We start from the raw sequence: 12,749 nt of genomic DNA on the forward strand, positions 1-12,749 counted from the left end.
AGAAACACTACTGAGCTGCGATAAATCGCAAATAGACAACAATTTGGTAGCACAGAATTTCAGTAAAGATAAGGCAGGGTGTTTTAATAACATTTCTCTAGGCAATGAAGAATCCAACCCCGCATTCGCGAAACGACGACAAAAAATGTGTGCCCAGTAGACCCTTAGAACTCGTTGGAAAATTACACTCTGATTTGTTCATGCAGCATAGATACCTCATAGACGGGGTACCTTTAAAAATCGAGTTAATACATAGCCCAAATAACTTCTATATGTTACACTCCACTACGGACGAGGCCGGTGCTCGCATACCCGGTTATGCTTGCCATATACTCTCAGCAGAATTTCATGTCAGACAAGTAAACGTAGCACCAGCTATAAGAGATAGCCATATTAGAGGTTTGACGCTTGGAAGTACCGTGAAATATCCCATAGCCCAGGTGAAAACTACGGCGCATGACATTCCCCAAGGCCTGAGAGAATATAATTCCGAACATTTAATAATGGGTCACATTCCTAAAAGAATAGTACTCGGCCTCGTTGACAACGAATCCTTTGCGGGGTTTTCGAACAAAAATTCTTTTAATTTCCAGCCTTTTGGATTGACGGAAATAGCCGTTAAAGTAAACGGTCAGGAGGTAGGCAAAAGATGCCATACCGTCAATTTCGAACCCGACTCTACACGGTTGTATCAGACATACCTAGAGCTGTTTAGAAATACAGGGGGTTTGGGGAGAAATTCCACGCACACAGTAACTCTCAAAGAGTTTTTAGACGGCACTACATTGTTTGTGTTCGATTTAACGCAAGATTTAGGTGCTGACATGTCACACGTGTATCCGAAGAGCTCTGGTAAGGTCGGCATAGAATTAAAATTTTCGCAGCCAACGCCCCGAGCTCTGACGCTAGTGTGTTATAGAGAGCTGGACAGCGTAATAGAATTTGACCACTTTAGAAATGCCGCTATACACTGACGTAGACGAGGGACGACTTACATATCCTTCTAAAATGTTGTACGGTCGAGATTTGGAATGGTTTGGTCGTAATGAACCTTTCCTTAAAAACAACTATGGCGGTATAAGTAGCAGAGATACTTTGGAAGAGGTGTGTGGTAATAAAATAGTCGGGATGAAGAGACTGAAATATCCTTTACTGTTTATTTGCAACACGGACAGAAAAAGCGAGCCGGGAAGTCACTGGCTCGCTTTAAGCGTAGAGGCACCCGGTAGATTACACATGCACGACTCGTACGGTATAGATTACACACGAATATGGCCCGAATTCCACGATTTTGTGACAAAATACGGTCGTTTACATTATTCCTACAACAGAGTTCGTGTGCAAAGTCTGTCGTCAGTAGCTTGCAGTCACCATTGTTTATATTTCGGTAGCTGGCGATCTCGAGGTATTTCTAACGACGATATAGTTAGTCATTTCAGTAAAAGTAATACGCTTGCAAACGATTCCATGGTTTTCAGATGGTATGATAGTGCCAAGAAGAATATACTCGAGAATTTTAAGAGCTATGGATTTTGACGAGGGAAAAATTAGGTTATTGATAGAGCTGTAGGAATGTTGTCAATTGTTTTCCCACGCCGCCATCTCGTCGCAAAACCGGTGTTACAAGGCAACCATACAAGGAGGTGTTAAGCCCGGCATTTAGCGCTTACGCTGTCAGGTACTCGCAGCGATAACGACTGTGTTCGATGTAATAGGTATAATTATGTCCAGGACCGGTATTTGACCCCTCACCGTCCAATGGCAGGTCGATGCGCCCTTAGGTCACGCCCCCCTATTCTTTTGGCACGTAACCACTGATGGTGTCGAGAGTATCACACACCCCAGCACGCAGTAGCTAGTTAGAAGCCGACTGCCCGAGAGCGAGGTTGTATATTTTGAGTACTCCGTACCACGATGTCCTGCTGCACGTTCCCGATTCGTATAATGACCAGAGCGATGGAGAAAGATGTAAACTTTTCTTCAATAAGAAGGGAGAAGTATCGCCATCAAAGGACTCTGGAAACGAAGACACCTTGTCTGTGGACGGGAAATATGGTATCCAGCGTTTCAGCGATGATAATGTGGATTCAAAATTACCGTTTCACAACAGGGAGAATGGAGGAGAAACGGTGATAGACAGTTGCGGGTACACGCGGAGACACGTGGGGGGAACCTAGGAGGCTACTGACGGATTTAAGCCAGAACTACTGTTGCGAAGCAATGCTCAGCGGCTACGCCAGGATGGTTTCTTTCCAGGACTGGCCAGAACAAATGGTTCAAAAGGGGAGACAGCTAGCCCGGAGAGGATTCTTTTATACGGGTGTGGCGGACAAGGTCGTGTGTGCATGGTGTGGATTAAGACTATGGAAATGGTGTGCAGAAGACGACATAGACTTTGAACACAACAGGTTCAGCCCGTCGTGCGCATTTCTCAAAATCACGTGCCCCGTCAGGTTTGATACTGACATGAGAACTGTTTTGTAAACTGAGTTGATTTGTGGGTAGAAATGTAGATGTGCATATTTACGAATAAAATTTGTGAGATGTTGTTTTTTTACTAGTCTCTGTTGTGTTTTATATAAAAGTGTTGACGTTGTCTACCTCGTGGGTATATTTTGGGGTGGTTTAAACAACGAGGGATACGGTGCTCGCGCGGTCTAGTATTGTAGAGAGCTTTACATAAACTGGAGGGTGTGTTATTTTTTTGAGTGTCTTGTTACATTTGTTTTGCTGCCTAGTATTGTAGAGAGCTTTACATTGGCAGTACGACATTTACAGACCTCCTTCAAAATTATTATTCGTTCCCGCTTTGGGTTTACGATACGAGGTAAAGAACGTAACACTCGGTACCACTCTTGCTGCTTTGCCGTTTTCTACCTCACATTTTGTTTCACGTAGAATATCACCGTCTTACCGTCCTGTATTGTAGAGAGCTTTACACAGACGGGGGTGGTCGTGTGATTAAGAGTGTCTAGGTGTTTCTTGCGGTCTAGTATTGTAGAGAGCTTTACATAGACAGCACGAGATTCCCTAGCCTCCTTAAAAAAACTCAAATATTATTGGCACGCTAATGGTGCATTTATGAGGTAAAAACGCGTGTGAGAGTAATTGAGAATTTAGCTTGACGGATGGGATTCTTATGGTCGCCATTTTTGTTTGTGTGACGTCATTAGTAGAGGTCACATGCGCGCGCGCACACACACACACACGTACATGCACGAACACGTACTAGACGACCATTACCCTTATTTGTGACGGTTCAATGACCACATGACGTCAATACCGTCGTTGTAGGGCGTGACGTCAGTGTGGTAGTATATTTTTGAGGTTGCGTCACCATCAAGTGACGTCACTACCTTCGTTTGTAGATCGTGACGTCACGAGACCAATCGTCGTGACGTCATACGTGTATGACGTCAGTGTGGCCGTATATTTTCGAGGTTGCGTCACGTTACGTCACCTCGGAAATGTGCGGTCACCATACTACTATGCTGCCTATAAACCCATTTAGCAAATAATGCTAAATGTCAATATCAGATCAGTTATGGTAATATTTCAACCGATAACTGGATGGTTTAATTTAATAACTCTGGTTTAGATTGACCGATTTCCATAAAAATAGTAGTTTTGGAATGCTCAGATCATGATTTAAAAATGTGGACAATTGCTCATCGCAAAGATATTTTGGTAAGGTCAAAGGTCAGTTTTAACAGAAAATGCATTTGATGAGAACAGTATGAATTAAACTTTACAGATTAAATATTGTTTTTTCTAATTCAGCTATATCATTTGAAGATCATATATACGTTTGATTGGCACTGTATGCATTGCAAGGAAATAAAAATTGCTACTTTGTATTTAGATCGGCAAAATGTTATAAAATGTCAGTCAAACAGTAACAGCTCCATGATTTACATAGTATCAACGATACCAAATATGTCGAAGATAATGTAAGACTCTCATTGAAATCACACAACATTACAGAAAGCTCTTAAATGTATAATGCTATTATATCAGGTGTCTTTCTTTGCTCAGAAAGAATGATGGGTCATGTCATCATAATGCAAGCATCATTTCCTTCATATGAATCCGTATCTATTGTTCTTAATAGTCATGGTGTATTCCCAGTTGACATGTTATCAGGGAGGAATATGTGATGGAGATCTATTACGACAGAAACCCATTGCTTTAATTACGAAACATTAAGTGTATTCCCAGTTGACATGTTATCACGGAGGAATATCTGATGGAGATCTATTACGACAGAAACCCATTGCTTTAAATACGAAACATTAAGTGCCAACTTTCATGGACAACTCAAAGATATTCCTTGATAATATTTATATAAAATTTCCACTATAAGGTTCATAAAACTATGCAGGCCGCAGTTTTAGTAATATTTATGATATACACGAAAGAGTTACACATAACCTCGTCATAACTAGCTTTAAATCAAAGCTAAATCATTCCTGATTGTTAAAAATCACATCCCATTCGGTCGCCATAACTGCACCACATTTTGGGTTCTGGCTTCTAGACCAGGTCTCCAGCTGCCCGTGCTTGTTGTCAGATGCGACTAACAGGTGGTTAAACTCGGTGATTTGCTTGATTGCTTCATCGTTATATCCAAATGTTCATGACGTTAATCACTGGACTGCCAGGCCCAGACTCGATTATTACAGACCACTGTCAGAACGATAGAATATTGCTGACTTTGGCAAATAGACACACCACGCATCCAATGAGTTGCAGTCATGTTTAATTAATCAGTTACGATGCATAATAAGCTTGCAATGCGTACCGAGACCACCTACATGTATTTTGCCTTGCATGAAATATTTCTTTACTCTATACCAATTCAATGACTCAATCATTAAGTGATTCACTCTCTCACTCCCTTCGCTTCAATGGATGTCATCGAAAGACTTTTTGTTTAACAAGCAAGAGCCAAACCTCCTGGTTTATTCAACTTTTCCAGTGTTGTATATATTTCATATCTACTTCACATATATTTACACACAACCAGAGAGGTTATTCTTATAATTAGACTGAACGTGGTTTCTTGCGTAATCAACACATACAATTAATCCCCAGTCAATTCAATATTTACATGCAATCGTTTGCATCATGATGATTTCCCAGGAATATTTTTCAGAGACCATTTCCGAAACTCATTCATTTGTTCGCTGGGTGTAATTTTTAACAAATGACTTATAATATTGTAGCATCACAGATTAAATGGGTGTACGACGCCAATAAACATAAATGCGGAGCCTGATGTGGAACGACACAAAGTTATGTCATAATAACCTGCTATTTGTAAGTGAGCTGAGATAGCTGAGCTAAGATATGTGTGCACACTGCAGCCTGGAAATACCACATAATATGCCAAGTAATAGATAGAGGACGAGTGTCAGAACACTATCAAAATTTTAACGTATTGTTACAGGAACAAAGTGCGAACAAAGATGATAAAGGTCTCTCACGAGTACTTTTATCTATCTTACAGGCAAGTAATCAAGTGCACGAACCAGACACTGCCGATTGACTCACCACAGACGTCCAGATACATTCAAAGCAGATTACATAATTTTATCTCTAACTGTATATTATATCTGTAACTACTCCAACATGCCCGTATCATTCTGTATCATGCACTGCTGGCTTGTGTCGTGTGATTGCCAGGGCTGTCAAGTATCATGACGTTTGAGAGTGTCATGCCTGTATACTTCAGTGTACGTTATCAGCATATAAAGTAGTCCACGTGATGACAAAACAGAGACCACCCATAAGTCCAAAGTGATTGTCTGTGCTCAAACTCGCCAGCCGTCCTACCTCGACTCTTTAAGCCCCATCGGTCAACGTTTATGCTTACAGTTAAAGTGTAACCCAATTCAATTTGGTTATTAGGACCCTGTATTTTTATCAGATGCAGCTTAACTGTACTACCAAATTCATAAGCTATACTCCTACTCCTTCTACACACATAATGGCTAAGATAACCTTCTCACTTCTTTTCGCCCAATCCTCTCCCCCGCTTCACCTTTTTTCATTTTTGGTTTCTGACGTTTCTTCTTCCAAATTAAACCCGTGAAGGTCCGAGTTAGAATGAGCCTTCAGTAACCCATGCTTGTCTACCCGTGAAGGTCCGAGTTAGAATGAGCCTTCAGTAACCCATGCTTGTCGTAAGAGGCGACTAAAGGGATTGGGTGGTCAGGCTCGCTGGTTTGGTTAACATATGTCATCGGTTCCCAATTGCGCAGATCGATGCTCATGTTGTTGATCACTGGATTGTCTGGTCCAGACTCGATTATTTACAGACGCCGCCATATATTTATTATCATGTTTGTAGCCGTTTTCATTCAAAATTCACTTAGGTTAACACCCCATCATTTACATTTTTGGAGTATGGTGGTGTATCCCTTATCATAAACATATTAATTATTACTTTAGCTCCCACCTACCCTGTCGGCGTTATTGGCTACAGCCAGAAGCTGACTTTAAACTCATAATCATCATCATATGTAGTCACTAGGCACTTAAATCATTAGAAGTAATGCCATGGAACAAGTTATCTAACTACAGTATGACGTGATATTGTATAGTAGATGATTTGAGAATACAGAAGCACTGAAAAAGCATCGTTTCTTACCACCAAGGGCATAACACTAGTGACCCAGTTCAGGATCGAGTGATGACTGAAAATGTCAAAAATGCCGCTTCGCAACAATCTGCGATTGATCCAGAGTTCTATCATTTTTATGTGATATGGCTTCACAGAACAACACAAAGGTACTACCTTGTGTTGGAAACTGTATCTGACATACTGCTTCAATGATACATTGATTCATAAAACAGAACAGAAATCACAGCAAGATAAGCCCCAGTACAGTAGCTTATTTATTAATTTGTAAACGTACAACATGCGAAATAACTCAGTGCAATTGGAAATGTGGCTCGTCAATGGTATGCGTATACGAACAGATAATATCAAAATATACACGTCGGAACAGTCAAAATTAAGAAATTGTTGAACATGAAATATTACTTTTAATTTGTAATTCTTGTAACATAAACAGTATTGTGAGAGCTTTAACTGTATTGAAATATGTCTTGTCAATCCTATTGACATTTGCCAATAACCACTTCCAAATAAAATAAATAGTCTATGCTGCTTCAGAACAAATAAAGGTTAATTAGGGAGCCCCAACTGGGTAATTAAGGAAAGAAATCAATACACTGTCACTTCCTGCCCAGGACGTCACACGTCACCACTCAGGAGCTAAGGGCATTGTCAAACCTTCTCACAAAGGAAAAAAAAGCATCAAAACTGTGTTTTTATTCTACGTGACACTCGGTATGTCGTCATAGTATTCATTGTTGAATAAATTCTACCGTGGGCAACCCCAAACTTGCGAGGTGTACCTACCCAGGTTCGCACGTTTCGTTTTAATATTTTGTGATCAATTATTTTGTAATTCCCGTCTGCCCGTTACGGCTATTCTTCGCCCGAGGTTTTAGGGAGTACTTTTGCACTCTACTTTTTTACCTGAGGCGTGCAGATTCTTGGTGATTTTTAGTATTTCATTTATTTGGTTATTTTGGTGTTTTAACGGCTGGTGCCCGCTGAGTGAGTCTATTATAATAATTGTATTTTTATTGTGTTGTTTAACGAGCTGGACATGGAGTGCTGTTATCATGAATGTTATCATATATTAGCGGGATGCATTGATAGTAATGAAAACTTATAAGAAGATATTGTACCTCAACATACAAACCTATCCCGATAGCTCTCGATATAGCATGAAATTCAGTCATATATTTCACTAACATGGTACTGACTAGTCGATTTGAACCACTGCTTCTCGGTTCACTGACTGCCGTGTATGCATATTATCAAGGGTACAGCTTCATTAAGCCTTATGCAACCAACCATAAAATGTGCTGTTTTAAGCGGTCTGTCTTTTGGGAGGTCTATCTTATGGGAAGATACCGGTTTTTTCCTTGGGGCGGGATAAAAATGATTTATTCTGCCTGATGATTTGTACAACACCACCCAAGCAGTGCACAACCGTGCACCCGGCATACATTGTAATTTGTTCGGTTGTAGAAAAAAAGTCATAGGAAAAAAAGTCATGGAAAAAAGTCATAGATTTGGGTAGGAATAAAGTCATAGGAAAAAAGTCATAAACTCAAAAAAGGTCAGGATTGTAACAAGTCATAACAATATTATCATCAACAGCACTACCACATTTGAACCTAACTTATAAAATTAATGTAATCATTCAAGTAAAATACATGACATCAGAAAATGCACTATCATCATAACACTTTCATCTGCACTACATCAGTCAGTTGTCCTAGCACATTTTATTTAACCGAATGTTCACGCCAATGCCGTGAAGAGTTTGGATCACAGTCTTACGGCCAGCGTGTCTTATATTAGCTGCTACAAGGAAGCCATTTGAGTAAAAAGCATTAACTGATAATCCCATGAGTTCATTAATTGGTGTGATATCGTCAAGCTCAAAGCTAGTTAAACAAACAATCATGTGACTTGTGACTTTTAATCCCACAATCCGTTAAGAACTAAACAAATAATAATCTGTTCATTTCTCCTGTTTTGATAAGATCCAATTGCTTACAGCGTCACACTAAAGGAATAATTAACTTGAAAGTGAAATAGTATAAACAAAGTAAATAACTGGAGAACATGATGTTTTATAATAGTTATTTTTTCTATGACTTTTTTTCCATGACTTTTTTCCGTCCACCATTTGTTCAAGGTCACGTGAATCAATCAGAGATAGACATTATTATATGAGGTAGGGTAAATGTGCATTGTACGTGCTTAGGAACCTTGAACTTGCAGTTACATTTCATTATTTGTGTACAGATATTGGTCTAGAATAATTTATCAATTCGTTTAGTCTTGAAGATGTACTGATGCAGGGACTCCATTATGTTCTTGTTGACATTGTTGGTAGCTAGAGGTGTTCCTAATTTTCACAGTTTGGAGTGAGTGAGCGAGTGAGTTTAGTTTTAGGCTGCACTCAACAATATTCCAGCTATATGGCGGCGGTCTGTAAATAATCGAGTCTGGACCAGACGATCAAGTGATCAACAGCATGAGCATCGATCTGGGCAGTTGGATGAGTGAGTTTAGTTTTACGCCACACTCAGCAATATTCCAAATATATGGCGGCGGTCTGTAAATAATCGAGCCTGGACCAGACAATCCAGTGATCAACAGCACGAGCATCGATCAGCGCAATTGGGAACCGATGACATGTGTCAACCAAGCCAGCGAGCCTGACCACCCGATACCGTTAGTCGCCTCTTACGATAAGCATGGGTTACTGAAGGCCAATTCTAACCCGGACCTTCACGGGTTTCTTGAGAGGGTACGTACGTCTCAAAACATTTGAAGTAAATTTAGATATACCAGGTTTATAATAGTAGGATACTTGTGTTTTTAAGTGAACGCTAAATTTGTGCACAATCGCCAACGTATGAAGGGACCATGTAAGTCCTTCTAGGGTGGGTGGGGCGAAGGGGTGGTATGGGAGCATTGGTCGAGCGAGGTTGAGAGGTGGGCGCGGACGTCGGAGAGGACAGTCACGCAAATATGGTGAATTTGGAGTGACTACATACCTATCCGTGAAACAATTAAGTAATGAAACAATAGGCGAGAGCTTTCAATACAACTGATAGCTCATGACAGGTAATTAATGACAGATGGTCGGATTGGGGTGTGCTGATAGTTATAGCCCTGGAAAGCCACTTTTAAGAAAACAAGAGTTGAAAATGGTGTGGCTCAACCGGCAATGGGTATGGTTGAGTGATCGTGTGAATGTGGGTCTCCCGGCAATGCGCTAATCCATGTTACCGCAAATAATGCAGATTTTTTAATATCGCTCTAAATTAGCCGAATTAAGTCAAAATGAACTGAAATTTGTGTCATGATGTTTATAAACATGCGCTCATTCATTTACAACCTTCAAAACATGGAAAAACATGTATTTTGAGTAAAAGTCAATATTCTCGCCCATGGGCGAGATTTTTTAATATCGACCTATGTTAGTCGAATTAAGTCAAAATGAGTTGAATTTGTTTCATGATACCCATAAGTATACACTCATTCATTTACAACCTCCAAAACATGGAAAAAACATGTACTAGTATTTTGAGTAAAAGTAAATATTCTCGCCCATGGGCCAACATATTTTTCGGCAATGGGCGAGATTTTCTAATATCGCTCTAAATTAGTCGAATTAAGTCAATATGAGTTGAATTTTGTTTCATGATACTTATAAACATACACTCATTCATTTACAACCTCCAAAACCTGATAAACGTATAGTTTGAGTAAAAGTAAATATACTCTTCCATGGGCCAACATATTTTTCGCCCATGGGCGAGATTTTTTAATATCGCTCTAAGTTAGCCGAAGTAAGTTAAAATGAGTTGAAATTTGTGTCATGATGCTTACAAACATACACTCATTCATTTACAACCTCCAAAACATGAATTCTGAGCGAAATTAAACATTCTCGCCCATGGGTCAAAATTTTCGCCCATGGGCGAGATTTAAAATCATGTTAGTCGAATTAAGTCAAATGAGGTGAAATTTTGTCATGATGCTTATAAACATACATGGGTCAACCTCCAAAACATGAATTCTGATCGAAATTCGCCCATGGGCAGAGAGTTTAAATTTCAAGTTTTCGATATATTCATAACAACTGCATGTTTAATTTGGTTAAATCCCTTGTCAGAAAGTGCCCACAGTGAGGAGAGTTTCTGGACTTTTGTGAGTCCAGAATTAAATGTTTAATTTATATCTCACTTTGAGTTATTAAGAACAACGCGAAAGACAGTCTGTTTAACGAAGATGTTCTTTCCTTTTCAGATCCTCTTCTTGGTGAATTACATAAAATCAATAAAATACATTGACTGAACGACATGATGCTTATAATCGCCCCATACACTACATAAAACACAACAAGCACATACTGAACAACAGGAACCGAGGTGCGTTCCGCAGCAGAGAATAGCAAAAAAAGTTAAAGGCCCAGGGATAAGGAGACTTTCATTCTACTATTAATGCTGTCTTTGATGTAACCATCCTTAGCATTTTCGCTCTTCCAGCGCCCATGTCGTTTAAACATTCTGTCCGGTATACCGTTATTTGCAGCTGCCGAAGCACCACCACTGCGCAGACTGTGCAAACCATAGCTCTTAATATTAACCACGAAAGTTGACAAAGCTTCCAAGAGAATTTCCCTAAGTCTAGTATAGGATAAAGGAGCGTTAGCTTGTCTTAATTTATAACCATTACCAGTTTTAGTCAAACTTCTGAAAATGTATTCTTGAGACTCTGGTGAAATCTCCGCTGCTCTCAGGTATCTGTCGAGACATTCCACCGGACACAACTTAGAATGGGTCCGACTTATTACAAGCCATGCCCCATCTCTATATACATCTGTCTTCGACATCTCAATAAAAACAGTCATATGAGAATGAAAAAAGACAATATCTGATCTTGTTATATTTAAAAGTTCTGCTGATCTCAAAAACCCAGAATAAGCCAGTAAACATACAGTTAATATTCTCAAATCCGCCAATGATGCATTTTTATTCCTGGAATCGTACACTTTATGCAGAATATCAATATCAACAGGCTCCTTCTTCGTTACAGGCTTAGCTAATTTACGTTTGGCTGCTTCTAGGACATTCTTTACCAAACCATTATCGGTGGGACTATCCATCCCGATGCTATAATGAGCATATCTTAAGCTATAATAAGCTGACATAACAGGCGATATAGTGTCACTTTGCTGTACAACCGACAACAAATATATAGCACAGTGTAGATGAGACACTGGTAGCTGACAAGGCATATCGTTCAACTCTGCCCACCTTTTCCACGCAGCAAAACCATTTTGGTATTTCTTATTAGTTGACTCAGCTCTAGCGTGCGATATCAACTCTGGTAAAGCTCCCGCCAGCTCCCTAACATTGACTGGCAACTCTTCCAAGTCCTCCTTATACAAGGATTTGAACACATCTGTAACATATAGAAAACAATCAGGAAAACTCTACTAGCAGTGCCAACATATTAAAATGTAAATCATGTTCAAACATACCACCTGGTATCCTACTTGGTACATAACATTGTTTTGACGATGGTAGATACATAACGTCCTTGACTTGTGGAATAAACACTGAGTTGCAACATATCAAAGGCCAAAAACATGCTGAATGCCATTCAGGCACTACCAGGGTTCCCTTAGCTCTGCACACAGACAAATGTTTCACTGCCCTAGGAATAAGCTGGATAGGGGGGACAACCCAGTTCATAGTCCCACTCCAGTCGACGGTAAAGCAGTCCACAGCTGTAGATCCTGGATTACTGAACATAGAGTTAAATTCTTCAGTTTTTGCGTTGTAATAGGAAGCAAACCTATCAACTTCATGCGGTCCCCATCTTTTGTCAACACATTGAAAAGTGGCCTTAGAAATCCCCCAGTCATCATAGTCAATCAAACGACTTCGGAAATCCGCCTCTTGATTCTCATTCCTCGGAATCCATTGAAAATGAAGATCAACACAGTGTTGCGTACACAACTCAAAAATCTCAAGAGCTATTGACTGCAGGTGAACTTTCATACTTCCTTTCTCAATTATAGCTGCCACATTCTGATTGTCAGTGAACCACTTGACACTCTGTTTAGCTAACTGAGGCA

This window comes from Haliotis rubra, unplaced genomic scaffold, assembly GCF_003918875.1.
Source record: "Haliotis rubra isolate DU_JTF1 unplaced genomic scaffold, ASM391887v1 Scf37, whole genome shotgun sequence".
Classification (NCBI taxonomy): domain Eukaryota; kingdom Metazoa; phylum Mollusca; class Gastropoda; order Lepetellida; family Haliotidae; genus Haliotis; species Haliotis rubra.